This window comes from Elgaria multicarinata, chromosome 14 (genome assembly GCF_023053635.1).
Source record: "Elgaria multicarinata webbii isolate HBS135686 ecotype San Diego chromosome 14, rElgMul1.1.pri, whole genome shotgun sequence".
In the NCBI taxonomy this organism is placed as follows: Eukaryota; Metazoa; Chordata; class Lepidosauria; order Squamata; family Anguidae; genus Elgaria; species Elgaria multicarinata.
The window spans coordinates 27097530-27112817 of record NC_086184.1 but is presented as its reverse complement, the minus strand read 5'-3'; the positions used below and the strand labels follow the sequence as shown (position 1 = coordinate 27112817).

Below are 15288 nucleotides of genomic sequence, written 5' to 3'. Positions count from 1 at the left end.
ATGGAATAGAGTTAGCAACGTCTGTACACCCCTAAGCAGAGCCTGGCACCAGGGGATGTCTGTCAAAGTTCTGACCAGAAGGAGCGTCTGCAAGTGATCCTGATATAGGGACTGGGTTCGCATTGGTTGAGTGTGGGTTGTTGTTGAACCGTGGGTTGTTCGTTGAACCATGGGTTTGCACGTTCATAGGAACATATGAAGCTACCTTATACTGAGTCAGACCCATTGGACCATCTAGCCCAGTATTGTCAGCACTGACTAGCAGCAGCAGCTCTTCAGGGTTTCAGGAAGGAGTTTTTCCTCCCCTGCCTGGAGATGCCAGGAATCGAACCTGGGACCTTCTGCATGCAAAGCAGATGCTCTACCACTGAGCCATGACCTTGTTCTGAATCCAGTACATTTTCCACAGGGTGCCTTGTTAACCATGCAGTGTGTCTCATTTTTCTCAAACAAGCGACCTTAGGAACCCATGGTTTGTTGCTGGGTGGTTCAGGGTGGTTAACAAGCCACCCTGTGGAAAATTCAGGGGGGGAAAGTTAGGGGACAGGACATTTCATGAAATTGTTCCTCCTAGAAATACTGAGTCAATTTCATGAACTTTTGGCTGAAATCACAATTTCTCAGCCCTCGCCCCTATAGCTGTCCTGTCAATTGTAGCACTCTGAGCTGCAGCAATGAGCAGATTTACAGCTAGATTCTTGGGAAAGACACTGCAGACAAGAAGAATATGCATTAGTTTGTGCTGCAGCAGTCAAACTTCATCCTGTCCCTGGGAAATGGGGCAGAAACAATTTGCACTGCACCATTTATCTTCTCTTTTAAGAGAACCCACCTTGCTACTAAATAACAAGGAGTCACAGAGCTGGGAGACAAACAATAGTTCTTAAGAGAGTTGAAAGCAGCTTGAGAAAGGTGTTGTTCCCCATGATATATGCTGCACTTGTCAAACAGCATTTTCAGGTTTTTGAAACAAACCTGCTGAACCTGTTTGCCATAGGCAAAAAGGTAGATTGAGCAAATACATCATGAGCAACAATCTGCTTTCTAATTTCAGTTCTCCAAAGAAACCTCTCCACCCAGAAAATTCCTGAGAATTACACATGAAGCCATTTCAACCTGGAGCTACTTGTGAGTCTACTCTTGAATAAGCCCCATAAATGACCAAATGTTATGCTTGACTCCTGTGCATGGGTTTGCCGACTTTTCCTCTTCAGAAGTCACACACGGGCACCCGATCTAGATTGGGATTGTGGCACGAGGGAAAAGGGATTCACTTTTCCCTCATGCCATTCGCTCACGGCAAATAGCAGCTTCTGCAGATGCAATTTCAAGCAGGAAAATGATGGGGGGGGGGAATTCATCTCCCCTCCCATATGCCACAGTCCTGATCCAAATGAGGCTCCTCTGTGGCACATTTTTGTACCGAAAAAGAAATGGGAATCTCAAGCCCATTGGCTGGCCACTTACGCTTTGTCCAAAGAATAGAAAACACATCCCCCAAAATGAGGAGAAAGATTTGCATATTACTTGCATATAGTAGTTTATATGTATCGGTGCAAATTTGGAAACAACAACTCTAATTTAAACCAGGGATGGGCTACCAGGTGTTATTGAACTACAACCCCCATCATCCCCTGCTATTGGCTATGCTGGCTAGGGATAATGGAAGTTGCAGAGAAACAATATACTGTGGGCCACAAGTTGCCCACCCTTGATGTAAATAGAAATATGTGCCAACCACGGTGAGGACAGTGACCAGGTGACCAGTGGCTGTAAGCATGTCCAGATTTCTGCCCAGGTGCTAACTGTGATGGGGCAACTTCAAAGTCTCAGGAATCAGTGAGATGGGTGTTGGAACAAAAAACAAAAAAAAAATGGTGGGTCCTATAGAGTGGTTTCATGCTTAGCACACAGACCCCAGTTTTGCCTTTTTCTTAGTTTCTTTTCTTGTAGACTTCTGGGAAATTGGGGTTTTGTGACTGCCTATCATGGCAGCCATTTTGTGAGAGCACCTGTGATTATCTCAAAATTCCAAATGTGCTCACTATCCCAAAAATGTTGGTGATCCCTGGTTTGTGGGGAGGTGACAGAATGGAGTATCCTGGAGAAGGGCAGGGTTGGAATTCTGAACAGGTGCACATTTCGTTGCAGGTCTCACTTAACATAATTAAGGAAGTTAGAATAGAAATAAATGACACTGGCCCTTAAACAAACAAATAAAATCCTTCTACCCCATTTTGGATCAGATGGCTCCACCCTATTTCCCTGACTCCACCCCTTTCTCTTCACCACTGATTGTTTGGTAGTTTTCTGGCTTCCGTGCGAGCTTTTCCCCGTTCTTAAAGATTGGAATGCTTCTCCCAAGGCTGAGTGACTGTCAGAAAGGATGTGAATCTAAAAACAGCCCCGTTTTGCTTTTGACTCCCCGCCCCCTGAAATTCGCCCCCTGAGAATTTGTCAGAACATAAGAACATAAGAGGAGCCATGCTGCATCAGACCGAGGGTCCATCGCTTTGTTCACACAGTGGCCAACCAGCTGTCTGCCAGGGACCAACAAAGCACGACACAGTGCAACAGCACCCTCCCACCCATGTTCCCCAGCAAATGGTGCATATAGGCTTACTGCCTTAGATATTGGAGGTAGCATATAGCTATCAGGGCTACTAGCTGTTACTAACAGGGACTGGCCGACGAGACCACATCACGCCAGTCCTTTTCCAGCTTCATTGGCTGCCAGTCCAGGTCCGGGCCTGATTCAAAGTGCTGGTATTAACATTCAAAGTTCTACATGGCTTGGAGCCAGGCTATCTGAAGGAACACTTGCTCCCATATATACCTGCCCGGACCCTAAGGTCATCCTCAGGGGTCCTTCTCTGCGAGCCCCTGCCAAAGGAAGTGAGGCAGGTGGCTACCAGGAGGAGGGCCTTCTCTGCTGTGGCACCCTGGCTGTGGAATGAGCTCCCTAAGGAGGTTCGCTTGGCACCTACATTATATGCCTTTAGACGCCAGGTGAAGACCTTTTTATTCTCCCAGCATTTTAACAGTCTATAAATAATTTTTAACTCAGTGTTTTAAATTTGTAATTTTGCATTGCTGCTGTTCTTATCTGGTTGAGCTTTTATATGGTATTTTATATTATGGTTTTATACTGTTGTTTTATACTTTGAATGGTTTTAATTTCTGTGAACCACCCAGAGAGCTCTGGCTATTGGGCGGTATAGAAATGTAATAAATAAATAAAATAGCCATTGATAGCCTTCTCCTCCAGGCATTTATCCAACCCCCTTTTAAAACCATCCAAATTGGTAGCCATCACTACATCCTGTGGTGGCAAATTCCATAATTTAACCCTACACTGTGTGAAGAAGTACTTCTCTTTATCTGTCTTGAATCTCCCACCAATCGGCTTCATGGGATGACCCCATTGGGTTTTAGCATTTTGAGAGATGGAGAAAAATGTCTCCCTGTCTACATTCTCCGCAATATGCATGATTTTGTACACCTCTTAACCCCCTTTTTTCCAAGCAAAACAATCCCAGCTGTTATAACCATCCTTCATAGGGGAGATGCTCCAGCCCCTTCATCGTTTTAGTTGACCTTTTCTGTGCTTTTCCCAGCTGGAATTCAGCCCTTTGTCTGAAAGAGGTTCTACATTTCTGATTTAGGGCTGAATTTCTTCATTTTGTGCTCCCAGTTTCTCACTCCAAGTAAATTGGAGAAGATATAAACATACATCTATTAGCTCATTAGACCTAATGATGTATACATGAAAGTGTGAGATGAGCTGTTTGTTGGATGCTGGTATGATTAATTATTATTAATTATTATTGGTTATTATTATTATTCAGAGGGAGGGCTAAGCGAAGAGACAACAAAAAGAGTCAATTTGTTCTGCTAGGAAGCTGAGTGATAACTGATGTATGATTTATGGGGTCTTATCACCTTGTATAAGGTATATTTGTGTACAGCAGAATTCCAAGGGGATGGGGCATTATTTTTGTATTGTTGACATTTGTTATAATTGTATAAGCTGTCAATTGTGGACCGTCCTACAAAAGGTTTCTACAAAAAGGCTACTGAAATGCCCTGCATCTTGAGAAACCAAAGACATTTCAGGACTGGCCTACTACAAACTTGCAAGCAAGGAATCTATGTTTTTGTTTGGACTCAGAGGGACTAATTGAACATTTCTTTGTACTGGGCAATTGGGAAATCGTTGCAGGTGTTTGTATAATTTAATTCTTACTAAAGACATATTTGTTCAGTTACATCTTGTTCTGATTAAGCCCCATAGGACCCACACAAGCAGAGGTTATACTAGTACAATTCATCCACCAAGAGGAGGTTTTTTGCTTTTTAAGGATATATATATATATATATATATATATATATATATGCACATTTTAGAGGAGTTTACATTTATACTCGCTACATTAACTCTCAATTCCAGCTGGTATTATCATAACCAATCTTTTCTCTAAGGTGATCCTGGCTCTCATCTTACACCTACTTTCCTGGAAGTAAGCCAATTGAATTCAATGGGGCTTACCTCTGAGTAGATGGGTATAGGATTATGCTACAAAGCTCTCTAAAAGGAAAGTTAGAAAGTGAAACTCTTAAAACAGGAACATGTTGTTAAATTATTTCTTTTCACTGTGGTTTTTATGCAAGCTGCTGCTTCCTCCTCCATCTAAATTAATGCTTTCCAAATCTCTGCATACCTGAGATGCAATATATCATCATCATCATCATCATCATCACTCATTCTTATGCCTGGCAAAACTGCAAAGAGGAATGAATGTTTTTTACAAGTAGATGGTCCTAGGTTCAGTATCGAACATCTCCAGGTAGGACTGAAACATCTTCTGCCTGAAGCCCTGGAGATCCATTGCTGTCAGTCAGTGTCAGCAAAACTGGGCTGGATGGACCAAGGGTCTAACTCAGTATAAGGCAGCTTCCAATGCCTTTAGAGACACAGCAAGAAGCCTCCTTCCACAGCTGATCATTTTTGGTGCATCTCTGCATTGGGTCACATCTCCGGATCATTCAGTTGCTCCCAATGCAACGAGCCAGCAGAATTCTTTGCTTTCATAGAAGGCTGACTAGAAGGAGTCATGTGCCTCCCAGGAGACTAATAGTTTAATTCATTCATTTTTCCACAATCCACACTCTGGTGGTTCTCTTTAGCCTCACTAGTATGCTGTGACATACAGTTCAAGGAATGCCCTAATCTAAGCATCAATTCATCTTTGTCTCGTTCAGAGCCCAATGACTGCCTTTGGCTAATTCTGAGCCGTCTAAAAGACATTGAATGAGAATCCTTAACAGTTTTCTCAACTTGGACTAATGATACCCACTGAAGGAGGTGTGTGTCTGTGTGAGTTCCCATAAATTCTCTGTTCTGAACCGAGAATTTATGGGAACTCACACAGATACACACTTCCTTCATTGGGTATCATTAGCCCAAGTTGAGAAAACTGTTAAGGATTCTCATTCAAGTGTCTTTTAGATAGGCTTGATGTAAAAGTTGCAATGTTTATTTGAAACAGGCACAGTATTAGCTATCTAAGATAGCACTTGGATAAATATAGAACCAGTGAAAAATTTTGTGGGTTAACATTTAACAACAAAACACAGATTCTTGTTTTCCTTAATGCAATGTGATGGAGCATCCATGCAGCCGTATGTGTGTATAGGGGGGTGAAATGCACAAATACCATTAATTTGTAACCACTTTAATACATAATGGTAGGGGTCACCACTTCCAGAAAGTGCCAGGAAAGATATGAGCTCTTGTCTATCCCAATATCACACCCCCACACACACACCTTTAATTAGTCAACCATTTTTTAAAAGACTGAAAACTGCCTAATTTCATGCATTGATTCTAGAAAGAGATTACCGGGAGACAGAACAACTTTTGTTTCAGAATTTTTTTAAAAAAGATAACCAAACTTCTTTGCTCATCAGAATGAAAATCTATTCTTAACCATCACTTGTTAATTAAATGCTATCAATCAATATCTACCCTGCGTGTTGCATTTAGATTTTTTTAAAAAATGGAACATCAATTGCCATCAAGCTCTAAACAGAACTTCTCATCTGGAAAAGGATTTGTTTCGGAAAGAACCCTCTTTTACGGAGCCATTCCACCAGTAAAACATGCTACTGCATATTTATATAAGTTTCAGCAAGGTATCAAATCTTTTATAACCAACACATGCCCTTGTAAGTTAAATGCAATGTGGGTAAACTGCTCCTCTTACTCAAAGATAAACTAAAATATTGACTATATTACAAAACTATGCACAGATTTCTATATTTTTATTCTCACTTCCACTGAAGTATGATTACCTCTTCAATTATTATTGAGATTAATTCACCAAGGGAAGTATAGGTTTGTTATTCCCAGGATCAGGGTAATAACACAGCCTCAAAAAACCTTGCACTTTCATGTCCCCATTCTCACCACAATGTTGTTTCATTCCAACAGAATTCGAGACCCTTTCAAATTTGACCAAGGGACGATCTACACCAAGCAGGATACAACACTTTTAAAACAGTATGAAAACTGTATATGTAATGTGTCCTGGGCCTGAACAGTTGTCTTTTTTGCTAAGTGTAAGCCGCTCTGAGAGCCTTTTTTGGCTGAGGAGCGGGGTATAAATATTATAAATAAATAAATAAATAAATAACCCTTATAAACTGTTATAAGCAGTAGTGTAGATCCTGCCCTAGTGTGCCTTTAACCCTGCAGCGTGGGGATAATCAAATTGACCTACCTCGCAGGGTGGTTGTAAATGTAGGGGAAAGTGCTTCAAACACTCTTCGAAAGGGCTATGTGAATGGGAGGTATTATGATGACATGGGTGTGTCAATTACCAAAGCGGTTCTTTTGCAACTTTCTTGTGAATTTCTCATGAAAATCAACAAATTAAAGTAACTGCAATACCAGCATCTAGACTCAGTCCGTGAGAATGAGGGTTTTCCTCTGCCCATTGACTGGAATGAGCTGCTTTCTATTTCTGCTGCTAATGGATGATATCCATTGTTAGTCCTATTTAGAGCAGACACACTGAAATGAATGAGACTTCAGTTAGAGCAGCTTTCTCCACCCTGGTGCTCTCCAGATGTGTTGGACTACAATTCCTAGCAACCCCAGCCAGCCATACTTGGGGAAGGCTGGGTTAACCATCATCGGATGCAACTCCCTAAACGGGAGCTTCTCCTTTTGGAAGACGCATACTAAGGTAGCAGAGACAAACGAAACCCTAATTCTTAACGGGAGTGGAGCAAAGTTCCCAACCCGGCCACTCTGCCAAGAGATTCTGCAGCTCATGCCCGTCTTAAGCTGCTCCTTCCAACCAGGTAACCCTTCCTCAGGGGTTGCTCATGCCCCCCTCTCTCACTCATGACCTAAGCAAAGGTCCTGTGCTTTTAAAAAGCTTCAGTTGAGACTTCAGAACATGATGTGGGTGACGGCAACTTGTGAAGATAGATTTTCAAAGTTGGCATCCTTTCCTTCTCTCCCCACCCCGCAAACTCATACACTGGCAGCCAGGCAGCCAGGCATTCAGCGGTGCAGGAAAGGCACTCTGCACAAACTCAGAGGCCACTGTGAATGACTGTCCCTTATCCCATATGGAAGCCACGGCTATGAGAAAAGGTGAACCACCCTGCTCCTGAAACCCACTTCTTTAAGGTAGAAGCAGCTTTCTCCCACAGCCAGCGACTGCTACCCCCCAAGTTCATTTTAATTCACCCCAGGAGAGCTCCGTTGGGTCAGCAGAAGAACCCCACCGCTCACAGGTTCTGCTGCCCAGGCAGGAGTCCCGCTGGAAAGAAGCAATCCAAAGAAGTTCGCCACCGGCATGCAGCTTTTCCAGAGGTAGACTGCGTCCGTTTAGGGAGGCTCGACGGGGAAGCCAGGCAAGAGCAGCGGTGTGTGTGTGTGTCTATTGCCTGGGAGAAGGGCTGGGGAGAGATACCTTTGGCCAGCCACCTTCCAAACCCCGGGTGGGGGGGGGGTGTACCTCAGTCACTTGGCAACAATGAGATCACTACGAATTTTTTTTTTTAAAAAAAAAATAACATAAAATTGTAAACCACGCAGAGACCCATTGGGCAGGATAGAAATTAAACAAATCAAGTAAACCGATAATAACAGGTGCAGTGGAGGCTGGTGGCGCCGAGGCCAGTGGGGCCAGTCCGAACCAACTCTAACGGAGCTCCCCGAGGTGCTGGACCTCGTTCCGGGGCCAGGGTTCGGCACCTCGGGCAGCGTCTTCGGAGCTCGGGCTGGTTCTGGCGGCAACCCACCCACCTCCACCTCGACCGGCTGGACCTCTCTTGGCCCGAGCCCCGGCCCCCCGGCGCCCCCCGCGCCCCGCGCGCGCCCCTCTCTGCCCCAGCCTGCGGGACTCACATCCAAGATCACGGAAGCGCCTTTCCGCTGCTCCGGGACGAAGGCGGCGGCCGCCTGGTCCTCCTGCTGCAGCAGCTCCCGGTCGGGCAGCAGGCTCTTGTCGCTCATCTTGGTGACGACCCAGCGGAGCAGCCCGTCCAAGCCCCCGATCTGCGGCTGCGGCGGCGGCGGCTGCTTGCGGAGCAGCCTGTGGACGCTCTCCCGGCAGTAGCGCGCTGCCTGCTCACACATCTTTTACGGGCGCCTTCATGCTGGAGCCGGGGGTACTCCCTCCCACCACGGGCGACATCACTCCCCCCACGCCACCCCACCCCACCCCACCCCCACGCCACACACACGCTCGCGCGCGCACCCTCTGGCTCCCTCTGGCTCCGCCGAGGCGAAACCCCACCCGGGCACACTCTCGGGAGGGGAGCCCGCCAGCGCCCCCACCCCAAAGGCACCCCCTCCCCGAGGGGGAGATGGGGGCTGCAAGGGATGGATTGTGGAATGGGGCTGGGGGGGAGAGAGAGAGAGAGAGAGAGAAAGAACTCTCAAGCAAATTTCTCCTAGCTGAAATCCAACTTGCAGGCAGCCATTATTATTATTATTATTATTATTATTATTATTATTATTATTATTATTATTATTATTAGTGTGGCGAAAATATTCTCAAGCCCCTGAACGTTTCTATTGGCAGCATAGAGACTTAGGCCACAGCTAGACCTAAGGTTTATCCTGGGATCATCCAGGATTCACCCCTGCCTGAGCACTGGATCCCCTGTGTGTCACCTAGATGAACAGGTTTGACCCCTGGACGATCCAGGGATAAACCTTAGGTCTAGCTATGGCTTTAGAAATTAAAACAAGAAGCGAAGTCCCTGCTGCTCATTTAAGCACCCTGATTGACATCATTTATTTTATTTATTATTGCATTTATATCCCGCCTTTTTTCCTGCAAGGGGGCGAATGTAATCCTCCTCCTCTCCTCTTTATCCTCACAACAACAACCCTGTGAAGTGGGTTGGGCTGAGAGTCTTTGACTGGCCCCAAAGTCACCCAGTGGGTTTCCAGGGCCGAGTGGGGACTAGAACCCAGATCTCCAGACTCCCAGTCTGACACTTTAGCCACTACGCCACACCATGGTGATGACGACAATGATGGAAAGGTAAAAGGAGAGGGAACAAGAAAATAAGGAACTCCACTTTCTCAGAGTTTGATAGATAATGGCCACATCAAAAAGCAAAAGAGCCGTGTCAGCCGTAACCAACTTCCAAAAGCCAGATTCATGTGATAGTTTTGTTAGCAGCCAAAAGGTCACCAAAAATGAGCACGGTTTTGAGATCTCCAAGAGATTACAAAGACGTTGCAGAAAGCAAATCCAAGATGTTACAAAAAGCAAAGCCTTGCCAACTCACCCCGCCACACACCTGATGAAGAGATCTGGAGTTTCCAAAAGCTTGCACATTTAAAATATGCTTTGGTTGGCCTAATAAAGGTATTAAGCTAATGTGGATTTTGGAATAAATAATAATGGTACTAATTATTTTATTATTATTACTCCATCAAAATGCATAGCACATTACTGAAGAACTTTAAAGGAGCTATCCAAGGGGCTGAACCTGGTCTGGGGATAGAGGTCAGAATACTGGAGAGCCCTTTTAGAGTTCTGGCTGGTTCTGACTAAAACCCAGAATGGATTCACAGCCCCACCGAAATTGGAGCCACCAGCCATCACTGGTTTTATGCACTTAACACTTAGCACCTATACAAATTATAATTATTTAGTAATGGATGCTCTCAAGTTAATGGGATTTTTTAAAAAACAAGCAAACAAACTATTGGGCATTGTTCTTGAGAACATGCCTCAGTCTCTCCCACCTACATAACCATGCGATTTAGAAGAAGCATTTTCACTTGGCTGGAGAACGCCTGCTTAATAATAATGTATATTAAAAATTTAATAATGCATTAATAATTAATAATTCAATAAGCAATTTTAATACTTATTAGTAATAACTTGCACATTTTATATTTAACACCACTGCTTCAAAATCCATGGACAGGCGTCAAGTTTGGAGGAATAGGATTACTCGTGTTTCAGAAGCAAAACCTGGAATAAATTTGGAAGTCAGGACAGCAAGGATTCAAAGTCTTCTGTTTTGTCGACTGGCAAAAGTTGTGCAACCGGTTGTTGGAGCACATGGGTCACTTGTCGGCCATCCGTGCTCAAAAACTAGGGCTGTGCTCCGCTTCTCCTTGGATCGGAAGCAGAAGCGGATCGGGGTGCTTCGCCTCCCCTTAAGGCGGAGGCGAAGAGGATCGGGAGAGCAGCGGAGCATCGCGGAGCGGATCAAGGTGAAGGCGGATCCTTCGCCTCGATCCGGAGGTCTGCAAAAAAGGTAAGGGGGTTTACTTGGCCCTGCCGCTGCTGCTGCCGCCCATGCAGCGACAGCGGCAGAGCCAGGTAAGGGGGCAAGGGGGAGGGGGTCTTACCTGCATCCGTCCACAGCCCCGCGGCTGTTTGAGTCCTCGGGCTCAGTTGAAGCAGCCGCAGGGCAGCGGATGGACGCAGGTAAGGGGGAGGAAGGAGGGGGTTTACCTGGCCCTGCTGCCACCGCTGCCTCCTGTGCAGCGACGGCGGCAGAGCCAGGTAAGGGGGCAAGGGGGAGGGGGGTCTTACCTGCGTCCGTCGCAGCCCATCGCCAGCTTCACTACAGCCCGCAGCTCAACCCGGAAGTGTAGGGCGCAAGCAGGGCCTACAGTTCCTGGTTGAGCCATGGGCTCTAGTGAAGCTGGTGGCAGGCAGGGATGGAAGCAGGTATGGGGGAGGAGGGAGGGGGGCTTACCTGATGCCACCCCCTGCCGCTGCGGAGCTCCAAGCGGAGCAGACCCTAGGCGGATCAAGGCGGGGCAGAGTGGGGGGTCCGTGCACAGCCCTATCAAAAACTTGTGCCACTTCTGTACCACCGAGCCCAATGGCAGCCATATAATGTAGCCACATGTTACATATGTGCAAGTATGCTTGGGAATTTATATAAAGCCCTGGTGGGCCGCCAAACAGGATGTACTTTGCTCAACTGAGAGGGGCACAAGTTTTGCTGGCCTGCCCTACAAATTCTTCTGGGCACATTTTATCTGTAAGGGCTTTTATTCTAAACTGCCCTTTTGCATCTTGACCTATGAACATAAGAAGCCCAGGTGGGCCAGGCTGAAGATGCATCTAGTCCAGCTTTCTGTTCCAAGGGTGGCCAGCCAGATCACCCAGAGGCCCACAAGCAGGGCGTGGAATCAACTGCCTTCCTGCTATTCAGCAGCTGGTATACAGAAATATATACTGCCACCACTGGGGCCAGGTGGCTCCTATGTCAGTGGGGCAGTGAATCCATTCTGGGTTTCAGTCAGAACCAGTCAGAAGTCTAATAGATCTATCCAAGATTGAGGCTTCACTTAGCATGTTTAAAAGCACTTTATAGCCCTATCCTTCGCAAAATTGTCTAATCCCCTGTTCAAACCAACTAAGCCAGGGGCTGTTGCAACATCTTGAGGCAGCATATTTGATTCACTGTTAACTCTTCTTCCATTGATATCACACTTCCCCCCCCCACACACACATCATGACAATGTATATGCAGTTCCCAAGAAGCCTCTCATCCTGGCATTGACCCAATCAAGGCCTGCTTAGCTTCAACAAAGTCATGGCCTAATGTGCCTTTGGACCAATCTGGTGCACCGTCCTGATGTTTTAGATTACAACTCACTGAATTATTTACCTTTGGGCATGCTGGCTGGAGTAGAATGAAGTTGAAGCCCAAAACAGCTGGAGGGCACCAGATTGGGGAAGGTTATCCTAGGACTTCTCTGTCCTGAATCTCATCGAGGTATGTCCAGGTCCACAATTCAAGAAGGACGCAGACAAGCTGGAGCGTGTTCAGAGGAGGGCAACCAGGATGTTCAGGGGTCTGGAAACAAAGCCCTATGAAGGGAGACTGAAAGAACTGGGCATGTTTAGCCTGGAGAAGAGAAGATTGAGGGGAGACATGAGAGCACTCTTCAAATACTTAAAAGGTTGTCACACAGAGGAGGGCCAGGATCTCTTCTCGATCCTCCCAGAGTGCAGGACACGGAATAACGGGCTCAAGTTAAAGGAAGCCAGATTCCAGCTGGACATTAGGAAAAACTTCCTGACTGTTAGAGCAGTACGACAATGGAATCAGTTACCTAGGGAGGTTGTGGGCTCTCCCCCACTAGAGGCCTTCAAGAGGCAGCTGGACAACCATCTGTCAGGGATGCTTTACGGTGGATTCCTGCATTGAGCAGGGGGTTGGACTCGATGGCCTTTTAGGCCCCTTCCAACTCTGCTATTCTATGATTCTATGTTCCTTTGGGTAACTCTGTGTTCTAATACCATGGGAGAGGAAGAACTGGGCAGGATCTACACTACTGCTTTATAACAGTTTATTATGATTTGACAACTGTTCAGGCCCAGGACACATTCCATATACCATTTTCAAACCGTTTTCAAACTGTTATATCCCACTTGGTGTAGATCTGGCCCTGGTTTCTCTATCTACATTCTCTATACCAGGGATGGCAGAAGGTAGCTCTCCAGATGTCTTGGACTGCAACTCCCAGAAGTCCCTGGCAGCATGGCCAATGGTTAGCAATGCTGGGAGCTGAAGTTCAAAACATCTGGAGATCTACTTTCCACCCACTTCATATGTCATTAGCACACACTGGTGTGGGTAGTCATTTTAGACTTCATGGTTTTACAGGGGCCTCTTCGTTAGATGGCAATGTGTGTTACTTCACTTATTTCAAATTGTGATAAGCCACATATACACAGTGTTTTGCAGTTGTTCCTTTTGCAGGGAGGATAAGAAGCTGTCTCCCCATTTCAGACCATACTGAGCCATGATGTATATTAGCTGACCTTTCTTACTCTCAGCTAAATCTACCTTGCAGGATAATTTCTTGGACGAAAGGCAGGGGTCATAAATGTGATTAATAACAGGTCCCAATACAAGCCTTTGGCCATCATAGAATCATAGAATCATGGAATAGCAGAGTTGGAAGGGACCTACAAGGCCATCAAGTCCAACCCCCTGCTCAATGCAGGAATCCACCCTAAAGCATCCCTGACAGGTGGTTGTCCAGCTGCCTCTTGAAGGCCTCTAGTGTGGGAGAGCCCACCACCTCCCTAGGTAACTGGTTCCATTGTCGTACTGCTCTATACATGTGCCTGTATTACCTGGGGAAGGAGCAGTTTCCCCATAAGTGGTGGTAGTATTGCAGAGAAAATCCCCCTGTACCAGAAAGCATTCTTTTAATCACGCATTATAACATGACATTTCCAACTAGGTCAAGTTTCTTGCCTAATGCCTACTGCCTTCCCCAAGCTGCTGCCCTCCAAATATATTATTATTATTATTATTATTATTATTATTATTATTATTATTATTATTATTATTATCCCACCTTTTGCCCAATACTGAGCCTCAATGTTGTACTGCAAGCCCATCATTCTGAGCTGGCATGCCCATTTGCCACGGGAATTTGCAATCCCACACACCTGGAGAGCACCAGGGTGGGGAGTTCTGGCCATTGGCCTTGCTGATGGGGAATGATGGGACTTGCAATCCAACACATCTGGAGGGCAACAGATGAAGGAACGCTGCTCTTGAGCATATCGAAAGATCAGGACTGCTGATTCCCCACGACTGATGGTGAAGGCCACTTTTTCATCTCCCTTTGGAAGCCTGCTTTTCTCCCCTCTCTTAACACTCAGCAGGGCGTTTTAACTAATTAAAGGCTTCCAGCAGGCAGAGGCATCCATTCCCTTTGGCTCCAAATGTCAGAGATGACTTACTCATATTTTCTAATGAGTGACAGATTGTGGCGAGTCCCAACTGCTTCACAGCCAAAATAGGTCATAGCAAGCAACAGGGCAAAAGCATCACGTCAGACCACCATCGGCCCATCTAGTCTGGTAAGGTCTACTCATACTGGTCAGAGTAGCTGTCCAGGAGCTCTCCAGAGATGGTAGGTGGTAGGTTGAGACGCCATTTTAATTTCTTCACAATGCCCCCATGTAATGGCAATCTGAGGCTTTGTGGGAAATCAGAATGCTTGCCATGCCCCCTGTTGGTGGCCCAGTGTAGTTTTTTGGTGGTTGTTGGTTTACATTATATCTGTTTTGCTCCCTAAGTTCACTGCAATGGCCTTATACCGAGTCAGGACATTAGCCCATCTAGCTTAGTGCTAACAGACTGCAGCTCCCCAAAGTCTTGTGAAGACGAAGTACAAGAAGGTGCCACCCCCTCCCATTCCACATACAGAAGCTAACTGGACTATTAGCTGAATCTTATTTCAGCCCTGGCAAAGGGACAGCATCCTTTATTACATCACAGGAGGCAGCACGCTAGCTTTGCAGGCATAAGCTGAGAGGCCCCCCCCCAACAGCTCTGTCCTCCAACACCTCACCCACCATTCCCCGCCCCTCAGTATTTGCCCCCCGAAGCAGGTGCTTCATTTTGCCTTATGGTAGGGCCAGCCCCATGTGCCAAGAAGGGTCCCCCTCCCCCCACAGCCCTGCTACTGAAGCTATGAGTGGTAGAACATGGGACTTTCCTTCATGAAAGCATCTACTCTGACATTGAGTGCTAGACACTCTCCACAAAGGGTAAGCAGTAGGAAGACCTCCAGAGGTTTTGTACTTCAACTTCCATCAGTCCCAGTTGGCATGACCAATGGTCAGAAATGCTGGGAGTTGAAGTCCGAAAGATTTACTTTCTGCCTTTCCCTGCTCTACACTTCCAATTCATGTCCCCTGAATTTCCCAATGCAGCCTGAATTCCCTAACACCAGTGCTGAGGGTGGTGAAA

General features: G+C 46.2%; 1 non-coding gene across 1 annotated transcript; it reads right to left on the bottom strand.

The window, feature by feature from the left end:
* Positions 1 to 310: 310 nt before the first annotated feature.
* TRNAA-UGC (transfer RNA alanine (anticodon UGC)) lies at positions 311 to 380 on the bottom strand. Its single transcript has one exon. It is a non-coding gene; the product is annotated as a tRNA-Ala (tRNA).
* Positions 381 to 15288: the final 14908 nt, after the last annotated feature.